At 38.7% G+C, this 17,133-nt stretch overlaps 1 protein-coding gene across 1 annotated transcript in view; it reads right to left on the minus strand.

The window, feature by feature from the left end:
* The window catches only part of LOC102822548 (mucin-22-like), a 39,147-nt gene that overhangs the window by 1,996 nt on the left and 20,018 nt on the right, over positions 1 to 17,133 (minus strand). The gene's annotated exons all lie outside the window — the stretch shown is intronic.

The raw sequence follows: 17,133 nt of genomic DNA on the forward strand, positions 1-17,133 counted from the left end.
GTACCGGATCCAGCGTTGACGGGTGAGCTAGTCCCACTCGAAGTTCCACTCAACACAGTGTTGGCTGATGTGCTAGTCTCACCAGAGGTTGTACCAGATCCAGCGTTGACGGGTAAGCTAGTCCCACTCGAAGTTCCACTCAACACAGTGTTGGCTGATGTCCTAGTCTCACCAGAGGTTGTGACAGATTCAGTTTTGACTGGTGTGGTAGTTCCACTGGAAGCTATGCCTGATGATAATCATAAATACTGACAATTATACATTAAACTCATATACTTTGTGTTCAATGCTTATTTAATTGCATTTGGTGAATAAATCTATTGAATACTCACTATAGCCCTCTAAGATAGATACTGCTATCATTTCATGACAAACTGAGATGATGAAATTGAGGTTAGGCAATATTCAAATGCTTTCTCAAGTTTATACAGCTAGTAAGTAGTGGAACAGGAATGAAATCTTTGCTGTTGAATTTACACTTTTAACGCTATAATAAGGCACCCTCCCACTCACTCCAACACCAGGCTTACATGTACTGGTTTCACTGGAAGCTAAATTTATTCCTTAATCTGTTATACAAGATCCAATACTAAAAAACATACATAAAAAGGAATTGTAGGACTTAGGTGAAACTAGCCTATATTGATTAATGTATTCTAAAAGAGGAATTGCTCCTTTCCTCTTGGGTGATGTTTCTCAGAATTTTATTCAGAAAGTGCCTACTTCAGAATCACCTGTGAGAGCTTGCTGAAAATAAAGATTTTTAATTACATCACTCCAGGCAAAAGGAATGGGTTTTTGAGATGGGGACCAAGTATCTGTAAGTGACCAGGTAATTCTATGTGTACTATAGTTCCAGAGACTTCTGATCGCTATGCCAAAGGCTGCAGATGAACAAGTTATACATATCTCAAATGCATAAAACGTCCCACAGTTAAGGACTAAAACCCAAAGCCTACGGATATAGGAAAGCTTCTCAATTTTCTTTGAGGCTCAGCTGGAGTTAGTTTGTGCCTGTTTTCTGTCCTCACTTCGTGAAAGACTGAGACATTCCGCTTCCCCAGAGCCTGTAATTTCTCATTTCACTTTGGCTTATTTTACTGCTAACTTGTACATGGTTGCCTATCACCTCCCCCTCGAAATGTCTTAATGGGTGTATTTCACTCCTGTCTTAATTGAACTAACAGAGATTTAGAGTTTAGCTCTATTTTGGAAGACCTCCAAAGTCTGCAATGTGGTACAAATTGGGGTTAAGGTAAAAATCATGAATAAAACTAAATAAGCAGCTGAGATGATCAAGAGGTAGAGGTAGCATGAGAAAGAAGTAGCAGATTTGGTATGCACATTTTTGGAGAACAGAACAAATGAATCAAAATTATAGAATGGCAAACTAGTTCAAAATGATGAATTCTCTAAGACATCATTACTTTCCAGCTGTGCAGTAAAAAATGATCCACGAAGTGTTCAGTAGAGTGTCAGAGGCATAGAAACCAGGAGGGAATCGATTTTGACTCGAAAATCATGTTCTCAGTCTGAGTCTGACTTGACTGATGTACAATCAGTTACAGACAGGAGAATAAATTGGGTTAGAAAATATAAGAGTAATATTTTTAAAAACCCAACTCTTCTTGATCTTAACATTTCAATCCTCAATCATATCACATAGGATATTACCACTTTTCAGATTCAGAAACTAAGGCATAAAGAGGTTAAGCAACTCACCCAAAGCACATAACTAGGAGATGGAGCCATGATTCAGACTTAGGGCCAGAGTCTATAGTTTTGACCATTTGCTTTGACTACCTCCTGTGTAATAGATACACTGTTAGACTGAAGTGATTTGAATAAAATAATGATCCTCCCTGTTGTAGAAGAACCAGAGCTACTCCTAGTTGTTGTTTCCAACTCCCACAACCCTCAAAGGTTCTCAGACCACCCACTTGTAAATAAAATCACTCACCCGATTCTAAAAGTAGGAGATGTAATAGTAACCAATATATTAGGGGAATGTTTCCTTTCTGCATCTTGAGTTGCGCCTCTCTATATCAGTAAAGCAAGATTCCTGGATTCCAGATGTAGTCAAGACCTAGAGGGGAAAGAACAGTGAATTCTTGAGAAAACAGAGTTCAAGGTGAAGAAATAAAACTTGGGGCTTCTAAGAGCTTGGGTCTCCTACGTATGGGTTCTTAGGAAGAAACTTGAGCTTAGAGTGGGGTGGGAAGGAGAGCTCAATGCCTTGATTCCTTAGACTTCCTCCATATGATGCTGCCTGTATTATGCAGCTATAAAGCTTCAGGGCCTTTATAGCTTCTTATAAGCTGGGAAGGGGTGGAGCCTTTGATCCATTGCTTCCACCAACTGTGAGAAGGTAACAAAACAATACTGAGCCTAGGAAGGAATAGACTAGGGGGTCAAGAAGGTGAGAACAGTGAACAACATGATCACACTAGGAAGGGCACTGGGCTAGGCTAGAGCAGGAAGTACAATAGAATAAAGAGATCAAGGTTGTCAGATTACAGGGGACCCACCCTCAGGCAAATATGAGGACAGAAACCTGTTCTAGGGCAAGACTCAGTTTCCTGGTGTGGAAGCACTATGTGCTTAGCTTAGCATGGAAGAAACCTTAATAAACTGAGTTGGGGGAGCAGAATCCCTCATATCTAAGACAAAACAGAAATATGAAACTCAATCCAGAGCAGTTACTATGAAATTGGGTTCCTGGGTTATGGGCAGAAGACAAATAAGTGAACCATAGCTGGGTATGCAGTAGACATTCAACAAGTGTTGAATGAGTAAGAAAAGAGAGATTCAGAGAATAATTAAGCTGTCTTTGGCATCTCTAGAGCATGGGGGCTGAGAGTGTGAAGAGAGTGTTGAATATGAAGACACAAACCCCTGAAACTTTGTCAGAACCATAGCAAGTGAAGAGGTGGTACAAAGCCCCATTATGATTCACAACTATAGAAGCTCCCTTCTTTTTTGTTTTCAGAGGGATCCGTAAGAGCTTCTCCATCCTGAAATTCTTCCGATGTTCTGTCTGATCAGTCTCAATGAAGTATCTCTAGTAGAATACACCACAGGTTGAGGAACAGAGAGGCACCACCTTGGGAAACTTCAGGTCTGGTGGAGGAAGGGAGATAGATAAATAGTCAAAGTCACCCATGAGACCCAAGTCTGGTCTAGACATTTGAATGAAGTCAGCAGAAAAAGGACACATGGTCAGTTAAATTGGCAAGGTTGAACGGCAACAAGTGGGCAGAGAGTTTTTGTAAGCTCATAATGATGGTATCTTATGACTGAGAAGATGAGGATAAGAATTCTAGGGTACACTCTGGATAACCAAGATGCGTTGTCTCCATTTTCTTAACAGTGATGAAAAGCTTCATGGAAGAGGTGACATCCCAGCTAGGTTATTTTTGGGTGAGCCAACACTTCTAATATGTAAGAACTGTTAGAAGGAAGCTGGAAAGTAGGAGGTGGCTGAGGGTACGAAGGAATCTGGAACAAGTGAGTCTGAGAGGCACAAATGAACTGGCTGCACTGGAAAGGCTGAGAAGTGGATCTGCCTAGTGACTGTGATAGGAAATTTCGGATTCTAAGGTGGGAGGTCAATGGCAGGTTGAGTTCTGGACTCCCAACAATCCTGATAAGTGGCTGAAAGTTCAATTGCGCTCTTGGAAAGAAATATCTTTTTCCTCTCTAGAATCATTAAGAAGCAGAGATCCTGGCTTCTCATCTAGACTCAACCATTTACAGTTGTTTGATCCATACAACCCTTCTCTAAGCTTCACCTTCCTCATTTATAAACTAAGAGTAATGAATATTTGATTGGAATGAATATTTTAAATGTGGTTCTATTAAATACTGAGAAAAGAAAAACATTTATTATATGATCATTCAAGCATATCTGGTATTAAGACTCACAACACCATGAACATCTGTGTAGTCCCATCCCTTTAAGAACAGTAGGTCTCTCTCTCGGATCCTCTTTTCCAAGATGACAAAGAAAAGGAGAAACAATGGTAGTGCCTAAAAGAGCTGCAGCCACATGCAGCCTATTCGCTGCATGAACTGTGCCCACTGCATGACCAAAGACAAAACCATTAAGAAGTTCGTAATTCCAAGCATGGTAGAGGCCGCAGTCATGAGGGATATTTCCGAAGTGAGTGTTTTCAATGCATATGTGGTTCCCAAGCTGTACATGAAACTACGTTATTGTGTGAACAGTGCCAGTCACAATGAGGTGGTTAGGACCATCTCATGAAGCCCAGAAGGACTGAAGACCCCTACCCCGATTTAGACTTGCAGGTGCTGTCCCATGACCGCCACCAAAGTCCATGTAAAGAATTGAGCCCTGAAAGGCTGAAGAAAAACTAACCTGCAAGAAAATAAAATGAAAATTATACTTTATGGCATGTTAGGTGTTTGTTTGTGTCAGATAGGAAGGGGGTTTGGGGTATGTCCAAGGGCCTCATAGAATTACCAAGTATTCAAGTAAGTGAGATGCCACACACTTTTTAAAAAATTGTGGTAGATATGATTAGGGGGCTACAAAAAAATGTGGAAAAGTTCCATGTTTTAAATGGTACAAATTGTTTGCCAATTCTTCAGGTGTATAAAACTTAAAGTTATGCTTGTTTATAAGAGAAAAGAAAGAAAGAAAGAACAATGCCATCACCTTTACAGTCTCCTATGTGACATCAAGATCATCATACAGGAAAAAAGCACAGGCTATTAAGAAAACAAGAAGGAAAAGACCAACACTGATGCCAGAACAGACTCTGAAACTTGCTCTCCAGTGTAGAGATGTTAAAGCAAATGGAAGAAATGAGGAGTAAAAGAGCTAAACAGAAAATTCCAAAGGGCAGCTTGAGAAGATTAAGTCAAATATTATAATGAATTGTGTAAAGACCTGGAATTAGAAAAGCAAAAGGGAAGGACATGCTCAGCATTTCTTAAGCTGAAAGAACTGAAGAAAAAATTCAAGCTATGACTTGCAATATTACAGGATTTTATGAACAAAATGATGCTGAAAGCATCAAAAGAAGATGAAAGGAATATACAGAGTCACTGCACCAAAAAGAAACGGCCAGTGTTCAACCATTTCAAGAGGCAGCATATGAACAAGAACCAGTGATACTGAAGGAAGAAGTCCAAGGTGCATTGAAGGAATTGGCAAAGAACACGACTCTGGGAACTAATGGAATACCAATTGAAATCTTTCAGCAAACTGATGCAGCACTATAGGCACTCACTCATCTACGCCAAGAAATTTAGAAGACAGCTACCAAGTATGGAAGAGATCCATATTTGTTTCCCTTCCAAAGAGAGGTGACCCAATGGAATGCAGAAATGATCGGACAATATCATTAATATCTCACGCAAGTAAAATTTGCTAAAGATAATACAAAGATGGCTGCAACAGCACATTGACAGGAAGCTGCCAGAGGTTTAGGCTGGATTCAGACAGGGTTGTGGCATGAGGAATATTATCGCTGACATCAGATGGATCTTGGCTGAAATCATAAAATACCAGAAAGATGTTTAACCGCACTTTATTGACTACACAAAGGCTTCCGATTGTATGGATCATGACAAGCTATGGTCAACATTGCAGAGAATGAGCATTCCAGAACACTTAATTGTGCTCAAAAGGAACCTGTACATAGACCAAGAGGCAGTCATCCAAGCAAAATGATGGGACACAGAATGGTTTAAAATCAGGAAAAGTGTGCTCCAGGGGTGTATCCTTTCACCATACTTATTCTGTCTGTATGCTGAGCAAATAATTTGAGAAGCTGTAATGTATGAAGGGAGTCCTGGTGTGGCATTGTGTGTTAATGCACCAGACTGCAAAGCCATTTGAACTGCAAGGTTGGTGTTCAAGCTCATCAGCTGTTCCTCAGAAACCTTATACAGGGTCGCTATGGGTTGGAATCAACTCAACAGCACTTAACAACAACAACAATATATGAAGAAGAACGTGGCATCAGGATCGGAGGAAGACTCATTAACAATTTGCCATATGCAGATGATACAACCGTGATTGTTAAAAGTGAAAAGGACTTAAAATACTTACTGATGAAGGTCAAAGACCACAGTCTTAGGTATGGGTTGCACCTCAATGTAAAAAACAAAACAAAAATCCTCATTGCTGGACCAATAAACAACATACATATAAACGGGGAAAAGATTAGTTACCAAAGACTTAATTTTACTAGGATCCCCATCAATACTCATGGAAGCAGCAGTTAAGAAATCAAACAAAGTATTGCATTAGACAAATCTGCTGCAAAAGACCTCTTTAAAGTTCAAGAACAAAGATGTTAGTTTGAAGACTAAGGTGCACATGACCCAAGCCAAGGTATTGTCAATATCATCATATGCATGTGAAAGTTGGACAATGAATAAGGAAGACCATAGAAGGATTGATGCATTTGAGTTATAATGTTGAAGGATAATATTAAAAGTATCATGGATTGCCAGAAGAACAAATAAATCTGTATTAGAAGTACAGCCATAATACTCCTTAGAAGCCAGGATGGTGAGACTTTGTCTCTGGTATTTCTAACAGATCATCAGGAGGGACCAGTCCCTGGAGAAGGACATTATGCTTGGAAAAGTGGAGGGTAAGCGAAAAAAGAGAAAGGCTCCAAATGAGATGGATTACGGACATAGGGACAGCAGCAGTGGGCTCAAATTTAACTATCATTGAAGATGGCACACGACAGGACTGGGTAATGTTTCATTCTGTTGTGCACAGAGCCGCTGTGAGTTAGTACCTAATATATAAATATACATTTGTTGTTAAGTGCCATTGAGTTGGGTCTGACTCATAGCGACCCTGTATAGGGTTTCTAACGTACTGCTAGTGAGCTTGAACCGACTCTGCTGTTCAAATGACCTTACGGTCCGGTATATTAACCATCAGTGCCACAACAGGACTCTGTCTATCTATCTATCTATCTATCTATCTATCTATCTATCTAGCTAGCTAGCTAGCTAGCTAGCTAGCTAACATCTGTCTATATAGGTCTCATTAGTCCTGGGTCTCTAAAGGACTCTGACAAGACAGTTGACTTGGCTCCTTTTCAAGTTGTTTTACTAAAAGAGAGCGACTGCAAAATTCTAATGACAGACGTGGTGGAATCTTGTCTTAACTAAGGATGGAATGCCAACTGAAAGGAATTGGTAAGCACTACATAGGAGTCCTGGTATGGTGCTGTGGGATAATACACTGGACCACAAAGTCAGTTTGAACTGCAAGGTCGGTGGTTCAAATTCACTGACCGCTTCTTGGAAACCCAGTTGCTATGAGCCAGAACTGACTCAATGGCACTTAACAACAATAACAACACACGGACAGACTGTCACATACACCCAACAGCAGAACCCCAGAGTCTTCCAGACCCTGAAAGTTATCTATACATAACTTTATTTCTCCTTGACCTAGCCAACAAGCTCAACATGCCCAATCTGGTCACTTTGGTAGTTTCCAGACACTCAGCAATTTTCCAAGGAAAAGAAAAAATCAGGTACATTGTCCCAAGACTGAATTTTGTTTTCTCCTTGTTCTGAACTTATAAATGCTGTTTTTGCCTTTGTTTGATGATAATTGTTCTATTACGTATATAAGTAAACTCTTCATATGCTAGCAACTAAATCCATTTCTAGATAATTCTTTAACAGATATTTCAGATTATTTCTGTCACCTTATTTTCTACTTTCTTTTGTCCTACATTTCCTTTCTCTCTCTCTCTCTCTCTCTCCTTTATTGGCTTCTTTTGGATTGAGGTATTTTCATCTGTTTTTCCCCTTTCTTTAAAAGCATAACTTGTATATTTCTATACATTTAGTTGTTGTTGTTAGGTGCCATTGAGTCTGTACCAATTCATAGCAATCCTATATGCACAACAGAACCAAACACTGCCCAGTCCTGGGCCAACCTCACTATTGTTGCCACGCGTGAGCCCACTGATGCTGCCACTTTACCAATCCGTCTTGCTGGGGATCTTCGTCTTTTCTCTCACCTTCCACCTTATCAAATATGATATCCCTCTCTAGTGACTGGTCCTTCCTGACAATATGTCAGCAGTATGAGAGACAAAATCTGGTCATCCTGGCCTCCAAGGAGCACTCTGGCTGTATTTCTCTCAACATAGATCTGTTTGTTCTTTTGGCAGCCCATGGTACCTTCAATATTCTCCTCCAACACCATAACTCAAAAGCATCAATTCTTCTATGATCTTCCTTATTCACTGTCCAACTTTCACAAGCATACGAAGTTATTGAAAATACCATAACCTGGGTCAGGCATACCTTAGTCCTCAAGCTGACATCTTTTCTCTTCAACACTTTAAAAAGGTCTTCTGCAACAGATTTGCCTAATGCAATATGTCATTTGATTTCCTGGCTATTGCTTCTGTGAGTGTTGATGGTTGATTCAAGAAAAATGAAGTCTTTGACAACTTCAATCTTCTCTCCATTAACAAGAATGTTGTTTATTGGTCCAGTGATGAGGATTTTTGTTTTCTTTACATTGAGATGCAATCCATACCTAAGGCTCTGTCTTTGATCTTCATCAGTAAGTATTTTAAGTCCTCTTCACTTTCAGCAAGCAAGGTTGTATCATCTGCATATCGCAGGTTGTTAATGAATCTTCCTCCAATCCTGATGCCACGTTTTTCTTCATATAACCCAGCTTCTCGGATTATTTGCTCAGCATACAGGTTGAATATGTATGGTGAAAGACTACAACCCTGTCGCACACCTTTCCTAATTTTAAACCATTCAGTGTTCCCATGTTCTGTTTGAACAACTGCCTCTTGGTCTCTGTACAAGTTCATTATGAGCACAATTAAGTGTTCCAGAATACTTATACTTTGCAATGTTGTCCATAGCTGTCATGATCCACACAATCGAAGGCCTTTCTGTAGTAAACAAAGCACAAGTAAACATCTTTCTGATATTCTCTGATTTCAACCAAGATCCATCTGACATCAGCAATGATATCCCTCATTCCATGTCCTCTTCTGAATTCAGATTGAACATTTGGAAGTTCTTTGTCAATGTATGGTTGCAGCCATTTCTGTACTACCTTTAGTAAAACTTTACTCGCATGGGCTATCAAAGAGATTGTCCAATGATTTCTGCACTGCATTGGATCACCTCTCTTTGGAATGGGCACAGATACGGATCTTTACAATCAGTTGGCCAGACAGTTGCCTGCCAAATTTCTTGGAATAGATGAGTGCCTCCAGTGTTTGTTGAAAGATTATAATTTGTATTCCATCAATTCCCAGTGTCTTGTTCTTTGCCAATTCTTTCAATGCACCTTGGACTTCTTCCTTCAGGATCATTGTCTCTTGATCATATGCTACCTCTTGAAACAGTTGAACATCAACTATTTCCTTTTGGTACAGTGATTCTGTGTATTACTTCCATCTTCTTTTATACATTTAGAAGTACTCTAAAAAATTTCAATATACATACTTAATTTTCCTTCAAAACAATAAAAGGATCTTGAAACACTAGTATTTCTTACCACTTTCCCAATATTTAGCCTATGTCATCATGTATTTTGATTCTCTTTTTTTTATTATTGCACAGGACATTATAGTTGTATCCTATACAATCAATGTGTGTTTGTATTTGCCTACATATTGACTGCTATTTCTATGGTGTCATAGACCATCGTCCTGGCACCCCTTTTTTCCTGCCGTAGTATATCCGTTAGAATTTGCTTTGGTGTAAATCAGTTGCTGGCATAGTCCCTTTGGATTCTGTTTGTTTCAAATATATCTATTTCACATTTTTGCAAGATATTCTTATTGCCGTCATTGTTAGGTGTCATTGAGTTGGTTCCAATTCATAGTGATCCTATGCACAATGGAACGAAACACTGCCGAGTCTTGCACCATCCTCACAATTATTGTTACATTTGAGCCTGTTGCTGTTGCCACTGTATCAATCCATCTCACGGTGGTCTTCCTCTTTTTCACTGATTCTCCACTTTTCCCAGCATGATGTCCTTCTCCACGGACTGGTCCCTCCTAAAGATATCTGAAGTAGGAGAGATGAAGTTTCACCATCCTGGCTTCTAAGGAGCATTCTGGCTGTACTTCTTCCAACACAGATTTGTTTGTTCTTCTGGCAGTCCATGGTACTTTCAATATTCTTCTCCAACACCTTAATTCAAATACATCAATTCTTCTACGGTCTTCCGTATTCATTACTTTCAACTCAGAGACTACAGAAAATACCTTGGTTTGGTCTGGCGCATCTTAGTCCTCAAACTGACATCTTTGCTCTTTAAAGAGGTCTCGTGCAGCAGATTTGCCTAATGCAATGCATCATTTGGTTTTTTCACTACTGCTTCCATGAGTGTTGATTGTGAATCCAAGCAAAATGAAGTCTTTGACAACTAGAACATTTTTTCCATTTATCATGATGTTGTTTATTGGTCCAGTGGTGAGGATCTTTGTCTTCTTTACACTGAGGTGCAATCCAAACTGAAGGCTGTGGTCTTTGATCTTCATCAATAAGTATTTTAATTTCCATTGGCTTTTCAGCATGCAAGGTTGTATCATCTGTATATCACAGATTATTTATGAATCTTCGTCCAATTCTAATGCCACTTTCTTCTTCATATAATCCAGTTTCTTGGCTAATTAGCTCAGCATTCAGATTGAAAGATTGTAGTGAAAGGATACAACCCTGACACACATCTTACCTAATTTATTCCATTCAGCATTCCCTTGTTCTAGTCTAACAATTGTCTCTTTGTCTATGTATAGGTTCCTCATGAGCACAGTTAAGTGTTCTGGAATACCCATCCTTCTCAATGTTATCCATAGTTTCTCATGATTCACACAACTGAGACTTTTCATAGTCAATAAATACAAGTAAATATTTTTTTGGTATTCTCTGCTTTCAACCAAGATCCATTTGATAGGAGCAATGATATCCCTCATTCCACTTTCTCTTCTGGCTTAAAGTTCTGGCAGTTCTCTGTCAATGTACTCTTACATCCAATTTTGAATTACCTTCAGCAAAATTATACTTGCTTGTGATATTGACACTGTTCAATTATTTCAGCATTCCATGGACCACCTCTCTTTAGAATGGGCACAAATATGGATCTCTTCTACTCAGTTGGCCAGGTACCTATCTTCCAAATTTCTTGGCATAGATGAGTGAGTGCCTCCAGTGTTGCGTCAGTTTGTTGAGAGATTTCAATTTGTATTCCATCAATTCCCAGAGTCTTGTTTTTCACCAATGCCTTCAGTGCAACTTGGATATCTTCCTCAGTACTACTGGTTTTTGATCATATGCTGCATCTTGAAATGGCTGAACATAAACTGTTTCTTATTGGTACAGTGACTCTGTATTCCTTCCATCTTCTTTTGATGGTTACTGCTTCATTCATTGTTTTGCTAGTAGAATACTTCAATGTTTCAAGTCAAGGTTTGAAATTTTTCTTCAATTCTTCCAACTTGAGAATTGCTGAGTGTGTTTTTCCCTTTTGGTTTTCTAACTCCAGGTCTTTGCACATTCCATAATATTTAGCTTTTTTCTTGAGTTGCTCTTTGAAATTTTTATTCAGCTCTTTTACTACCTCATTTCTTCCATTTAGTTTAGCTTCTCTATACTGAAAAGCAAGTTTCGGAGTCTCTTCTGACATCCATTTTGGTTTTTTTGTTTCTTTCCTATCTCTTTAATGACCTTTTGCTTTCTTCCTGTATTTATGTTCTGGATATCATCCCATGACTCTTCTAATCTTTGGTCATTAGTGTGTAATGTACCAAATCTGTTCTTGATATGGTCTCTAAATTCAGGTGGGATATAGTCAAGGTCATATTTTTGCTCTTGTTGACTTGTTTTAATTGTCTTCAGCTTCAACCTGAACTTGCATATGAGAAATTGATGGTTTTGCCTTGTTTTGACTGATTTATATTGAGCAGCTCCACTGTCTGTTTCCATAGATGAAGTCATTTTGATTCCTGTGTGTTCCATCTGGTGAGGCTCATGTGTATAGTTGCCTTTTATGTTGTTGAGAAAAGGCATTTGCAAGTAAATTCTATCATTAGATTTCCAGCATCGTTTCTATCACCAAGCCATGTTTTCCCACTACTGATCCTTTCTCTGTTTCCAGTCTTTGTGTTCCAATCACCAGTAATTATCAATACATCTTGATTGAATGTTTGATCAATTTCTGACTGAAGAAGTTGGTAGAATTCTTCAATTTCATCACCACTGGCTTTAGTGGTTGATGCATAAATTTGAAAAACAGTGGTATTAAGTGGCCTGGCTTATAGGCCATTTTTTATAGATATTTTCCTATCACAGACAGTGTTGGACTTCAAGATAGATCTTCAAATCTTCTTTTTGACAATAAATGTAACACCACTCCTCTGCAATTTGTTGTTCCTGACATAGTAAACCATATGATCGTCTGATTCTAAAGGACTGACACCAGTCCTTTTCCTCTCACTAATGCCTAGAATATTGAACTTCATGCATTCCATTTCACTTCTGACAACTTCCACATTTCCTATATTATATTTTGCACATTCCATGTTTTGATTACTAATGGATGTTTGCAGCTGTCTGTCCTCATTTTGGGTTATGCCCCATCAGCAAATGAAGGTCCTGAAAGCTTTACTCTATTCACATCATTATGGTTAACTCTACTTTAAGGAAGCAACATTTCCCCAATAATATTTTGAGTGTCTTCAAATCTGAGGGGGCTCATCTTCTGGTACCATATCTGACAATGTTCTGCTGCTATTTATAAGGTTTCCAGTGGCTAACCATTCAGAAGTAGTCCACCTCTCCTTCTTCCTAATCTGTGTTAGTCTGGAAGTTCTGCTGAAACCTGTCTACCATGGGTGACTCTGTTGGTATTTAAAATACTGGTGACATGGTTTCCAGTATCATAGCAACAAGCAATCCACCACAATCTGACAAATTGACAGACTAGTGGTGGCTATTCTTACTAGATCTACGATTCTAATTTGAAAGTGTTTTCTTAGTACAATTTTGTTATCCATTTGCTGTCTCTGTCTCCTATTGTTGCAATCGATGAGTCAGATGCCATTGTAATTTCACTACTTTGAATTTTTTTCTTTGCTTTTTTTTTTTTTTTTTTTAAGATCACAATGCTTTCTTGGCATCTGTAATGTCACCATGATGTATCTAGATACAAATTTCCTTTTATTTACTGTGCTTACTTAGGATTCACTGGCATTATTAAATATGGAGATGAGGGTCTTTAATCAATTCTGATTTTTTTTTTTTTGCTTGTTTCTTTACCAAAAACTCTTAAATATTTATTAAAATATTACCTGTGGGAAGAGTGCAGAGTTTAGAGACTGCCATTTTATTCACAATGCCCTATGGGTGTGCAGTTTTATGATAATTTAACTATACACTGAAGGTGAAACCCTTTTATGTCTGTTTTGTTTAGGCTCTATCTATTAGATCCAACTATTGAGCAGTCCCTGGACTTTGGGTCCTCTCAATTAAGGTTGGCATAGGACCGGGAAGTATTTCATTCTGTTGTGTCACTAGGAGTTAGTTCCAACTCGATGGCACCTAACGACAACAACAATGAGTAGGACTCAACACAAAGGCAATTAGCAGCAACAACAAACAGCAGCACTAAGAAACTATGAGAAGGTAAGCTCAAATTTACCAAGTGTGGCAAATACCCTCAATGCAAAGGATGATTCAGAGCACCCCTTAAAGTTTTCTGAGACTTTGCCTCATCTCAGTTGTTAATTTAGATATTACTCATTATGGTTCCTTATAGATCATCCAAAGATGTTACAAAATGTATTTTTGTTGATTTCAGAGAAAGGAGTGGTTAGTGGTTAATGTCCACTTTGTTACCAGAAGTGGAAGTTCCCAAAGGATTGCTATGATCATTAAGTGATAGTTTATTTAAAGTCATTTAATACAATTCTTGGTACTCAATAACAAAGAGAAAAGTGGGGAGAAAAGATATCCAAGCAGATAAATAAACAAGCATGTAATCTGGCTAGCAAACATGATGAGATTTAAAAAAGAAAAACTAATAATGTCATTCATCTTCTTACTGGTCACATTGCATTCTGAGGAAACAAAATAGTACAAATCCAAAGGCTAAAAGACAGGGCATGTCTTGTATCTTGGGGGATCAAAGAGAAGCTGTTCTGAGGCTAGTCACTGTGACCTCTGTAAGAAGGTCTGAACTATGGTTAGGTTCAGGGACTACTTTTACTTGAGATCATGTCAAAACTTGATGAGCTTGTATGTCTCTTCTGTTTTTCTGGATGCCCTGTTGGCCATACTCCATGAGATCTTTTCTCTGACTCTTTTTCTGATCTGTGTCAAGGCAATCTTTATGGTCAGTACCTTGGAGACTTTCTGGAACTCCATCCTAATTCATTCTATGGTCACTGCCTTCTTCTCCATGATCATCCTTCCTGACAAGATTTTCTGTTTTGCTGTGTCCTTCATTATTTAGTTTGTGGCCACAGCTCTGTTTTCCTTCTTGACTTCCTCCAATGTATTCCATTTCATGGCTCTCCTCTTGGCCTTCTCCATGTCCAGGGCTCCAACCAGGATCCATTCCATCCCCACAGCCATTGTTGTGGTTTAATTCATTGTCTTTTTCATGTTCAGTCCCCAAGTTGTCTCCATGAATTAGATTATTTCCCAGGCTGTGTTTATGGGGGCTATAAGTGCCTCTGTTTCTCAAGAAGAAAGAGTGCCTCTGCAAGAGAAAAAACATATCTATTACTAGAATTAAATCATTTTCTTCTATATCTTAAACCTTCTTAAGTTGTAAAAAAAATCACAGATTTGCACTTTGCAATACTATATTTTATCTCTTCTCATTTGTTTCTGTATTTTATGTATTCTATTGCTGACATTTCCTCTTCTTGTTCTCATTTACTTCTCTTAGAAAACAACTTTTTCTCTGGTAGCGTAGTGGTTATGAGTCGGGCTGCTAACCTCAAGGTCGGCAGTTCCAAACTACCAGCCGCTCCACATGAGAAAAATGAGGTTTTTTGCTCCCATAAAGATTTACAGCCTCGGAAACCCTGTACAGGATCGCTAAGAGTCGGAACCAACTCCACGGTACTTAACAATAACATTGCTGACACTTTCTTTTCTTCTCATTTACTTCTCTGAGAAAACAACTTTTTCTAATATTATACTTGCATTATCTTTATGTAAATGATGTGGTCATTGCTTTGTACTTTGGTAAAGTTGCATATACTGTTAGGCTTTCAAGTGAAGGGTAACTCCACATCCTGTACCTAGGGAGTAGAGCCTCCCAGGATATAGAAATCTTTCATTGTGTTGGAATCCCTGAGTGGCACAGACAGTTGCATGCTCAACTAGTAACTTAAAGAAGTACCTAGGAAGAAAGCCAGGGCAATCTACCTCCAAAAAAAGTTACTGTCTTGAAAACTCTACTCTGCACACGTGGGATTGTCAAGAGTAGGAATTGATTTGATGGCAACTGGTTTGTTCTGTTGTTGTTGTTGCTTAGCTTTGGTTTTCATTGTGCTAACCTTGAACGTTGCATGCCTACTAAGATAGGAACAAAGCAATGAAAATCCATGGAATAGAAGTCAGAACAGTAATTACCTTTGGTGGGACAAGTATAGACCAGGAGGGAACATAAAGGATATTAGGGGGTGGGGTGGGGGTAATTAGAAATGCTGTGGTATGGCACTGAAGGACCAGCATTGGACTGCTAACCTACAGATCAGCGGTTCAAACCCACCAGCATCTCCTTAGAAACCCTACACAGGGTCTCTATGAGTCGGAACTGACTCGACGGCACATAACAACAACAGCAACATATATTGAACTGGGTTAGGATTGTGTTTTTAATCAATTGAAGGTAAAGGTACATATTGGAAATTTAATCAAGCTGTTGTTCATACTTATAAGTTATACTCAATGTTTTTTAAAAAGATAAATTAGATCCCATGAAGGGATGAAAATTGAAGAGTTGTCTGTGTAAAATATTGTGGTTTAGAGCATAGGTCCTCATGTCAAGTCAACTTGAATTAGAGCCTGAGGTCTGCCACAGGCTCATCTGTGATCTTCAGCAAGGTTCTTAAGTCTCTGACTCCATTTCCTCATCGGTAAGATTGAGTAAGAAGAGCACATGCCTCAAGGGTGGCTGTGGATTAAATGAGAGATGATGCATTCTAAATTAAACAATCTAGGCTTTGGGCCTTATATCTAGTAAATGATCAATAAAATGCTGGGTATTACAATTATATCTTATCTTAAATAATTAGATGATTGCACATGGCTGACGAGTAATATTTTGTTCTCTCCATAGGGAGAGATCAGAGGATCTGAAACAAGAAACTCAAGTAAGTGATTGCAAATTATGCCAGCTGTTAATAAATAGTATGTAGACTTTTCATTCATTATTGTGTATTTACTCTGCCTCATTCCATAAAATTTGAAGACCATTTATAAGAATAAAAACCGATTTGCCATCGAGTCAATACTGACTCATAGCAACTCTCTCTATATATATACACATATGCTGTTGTTGTTGTTAAGTGTCATGGAGCCAGTTCTGACTCATAGCAACCCTGTATAGGGTTTTTGAAAGCAGCTGGTGGGTTTGAACTTGCAGTTATCAGTCCAGTATTTATCTTTCCACACCACATCCGGACTCCAGCCTCCATTCTGCCTTTAGCAGATTATATAGATATATAGATATATCGATATATAGATAAATAGATATATAACTATAGATAGTTATTGTTAAGTGTTGTCATCGACTCATAGCGACCCTGTATTGGGTTTCCAAGGAGCAGCTGGTGAGCTTGAACCTCCGACCTTGTGGTTTAAACCAACTTTGCAGTTTTGCATTAACCCACAGTGATATATATATATATATATATGTGTGTGTGTGTGTGTATAAAGTGCCAGCAAGTCAGTTCCCCTTGTCTAGGGTTTCCAAGGGTAGAAATCTTTGCAGAAACAGAAAGTTTCATCTTTCTTCAGCAGAGCAGCTGGTGGGTTCCAAGCACCAAACTTATGGTTTGCAGCCAGTGCTTATCTTACAGAACCACCATATATACATACATATATGCGTGTGTGTATATA

Source organism: Chrysochloris asiatica, unplaced genomic scaffold (genome assembly GCF_000296735.1).
Source record: "Chrysochloris asiatica unplaced genomic scaffold, ChrAsi1.0 scaffold00333, whole genome shotgun sequence".
In the NCBI taxonomy this organism is placed as follows: Eukaryota; Metazoa; Chordata; class Mammalia; order Afrosoricida; family Chrysochloridae; genus Chrysochloris; species Chrysochloris asiatica.